We start from the raw sequence: 2,831 nt of genomic DNA on the forward strand, positions 1-2,831 counted from the left end.
GTATGTATGTATGTATGAATGAAAGATAAGCATGTTAAGTATGTATTAGGTATCTTCGAATACGAATGTGTAAGTAAGTGAATGTAATGTAAGTGAATGTAATGTAAGTTGCCTGATTAACTAGAACTCACTCAGCGTATCTGACTTTTAGTATGCACGCAGGCAATTAGGTTAAAGCAGCTGGCTTGAGAAAGACACATGGCATGATCTCAAGAGGCTGGCATCTGAAGAAGAAGTGTAATGATGTTTTAATATGCTATTTTACGTTATGTATAAAGACAAGATTTGAACGTCTTATACTGAATGGTTCTGCGAAAAGTTTTATTTAACTATGATATTTAGACTGTGTTTATGAGTAAATCCTACGTCCAATGTAGGGCACCGGGATCGGGGCCTTACAAGTTTAATGTGTTGGTTTTGAATATTAGTGATATTAATTTATTTGTGTTGTGTTAATGTCTCGTACTATATTTTTTTTTCTTGTTTATATTGTTACTAACCTTTTTATAGGTATGATTGTGCTGGTACTATACTATTGACATATATATTATGTTGGTTTAGAATTTGTGATATTATGATTTTAGGAATAGTTTATTTGTGTTGTTAATGATAAACAACATATTTCGCAGTGTGTTGTTTTGAAAAATAGTCACTATACCAGCACATCAAATCTCACTATATATTTAATCTACGTTTTCATCTGATAACAAAAAAAACTAAAACAACTATAAGGCCTTAATCAATATATAAAATATGAATAACTTAGCAAAGGATAAATTAATCACATAATATAGATAATAGAATGAATGTTCTTTGACATTGATAATTAGCAAATGAACAACAAGATGAATATTTAAAAATATGATGGGATGAAATGATTTTTGAAATGTCGATTATCTAGTGGAATTAAGGACATCTTGAATTGATCTGTGAAATTGCAAAAATGGAATACGATTAAAATTCAAGTGGGTCAACCTAATTGCATGAAATCAGGTGTTGCTAAAAACCAACACTAAGGAAAATAAAAAAATGCTCCTCTGTATAAAACTTGATACATGCCATGTGTCTACATTGTATTGGTTCTTACCATTCTTATAAAAAAAACCTTTCATGTTTGATCCTACTTTTATACATACCAAATTGTTTTTTGTATGAATAACCATGACTCTAGCTTTTGGACTAGTATGCTACATGAAATGATATAGATACTAGACTATGTTACAAAAATTAGGCCCTTGATCGAACACAAAAACACGAGAGTGAACACTAGCTTGTTCAACTCTTTTATTATCAATCATTAATAGCATTCAAATTACAATAGCCCTAACCATCAATTAATTATGTCAAGACCGGGATCTCATGTTAAACAAAAACAATTGACAAGAACACACACGAAATCAATATATAAGGACCCACTGATTATATCCGGCGGAATCAGTTATAATCAGGATGTTGGTGTAGCAAAATGATTGTATATAACACTCACAAATATACTCAAAAGATCTCTAGTATATTAGAATATTCACTCAAGAACAATGAAAGTGTTTAGGGTTTGCATTGAACGACTAGGGTTTTGTAAGGCCCCGAACCCGGTAGCCCTACTTTAGCGTCGGATTTACTCATAAACACAGTCCTTCAAATCAGAGTTTATTAAAACTTTTCGCGGAATATAAAACATCAATCATTTGTTACAAAACATTAAATCTTTTCTTTGATACCATAACACAAAACTTCATATTTAAAACATCTTTACTTCTTTCTTCAGATGCCAGCCGTTCAATCCATGCCATGCGTCATCCTCTTGCTAGCTCTGTAATCGGCTCACCTGTGTGCATACTAAAAGTCAACTACGCTGAGTGAGTTCTAGTTAATCAGGTATCATACAATTTATTCCCATATATTACTTCCCGTATCCGAAGACACATATTACTACCTTAACCTTGTATAAATATCCATAGGAGGATCGTCACGTAATATTCATTTAAAGAACCATTACCATTACCCTACCATATATAATTTCCATAAAAGGGACACTATACCTTCCATAAAAGGGACACTATACCTTCCATAAAAGGAACACTATACTTTATTATTTAATATCCATGTAAGGAGCTAGTCACTTCCCTTGACGATACGTGCAATATCCGAAGATCGTTCACGTACCGTCAAGCAATCAATCGTATCGATCACATATACCATACACGGCATACACATAAAATTATATCCTTTCGTTCATACTTTCTCACTTTCTTTTGTATTATCTTACTTTCATATCTTACGTTATAAAGAGCATTACGCCCTACATTCCTCGAGTATTACTAGGGCTCGATACCCTCTTCGTAACCATACAACCATACGTTATCATTTCTTTCTTCTATTATCTCTATCATGTTCATACACATAAACATACATAACATACTTACCTTATTCTTAGCGCTACAACCTGACAGTACGTGCAATATCCGAAGATCGTTCACGTACCATCAAGCAATCATTCATATATTTCACATTATCCATATAAGGCATACACTTATCTCTTAGGATAAGTGTATTAACAAACATATTGAGTATGCACACAGCCCCGAAAACGTAACACATAAATGGGGCTAGAAACTCACCTGAATACGGTTACGTTCACCGTTAATCGTAATTCCTTTCTTCAGTTGTGCACGGCTGACTGTATAACAAGTATACGTATCAATTAACTATCACTTCTCATAATGTATTTCTATCTTTATATGACCCACAACGAACGGGGGTCCGGGGGCAGCGCCCCTGGCAGCGGGGTCTAGGGGCGGCAGCCCCTAGCAGGGTCCAAGGGGCAGAGCCCC

Source organism: Bidens hawaiensis, unplaced genomic scaffold, assembly GCF_021521415.1.
Source record: "Bidens hawaiensis isolate Kalapana, Puna unplaced genomic scaffold, B.hawaiensis_p1.1 tig00031756_1, whole genome shotgun sequence".
Classification (NCBI taxonomy): Eukaryota; Viridiplantae; Streptophyta; class Magnoliopsida; order Asterales; family Asteraceae; genus Bidens; species Bidens hawaiensis.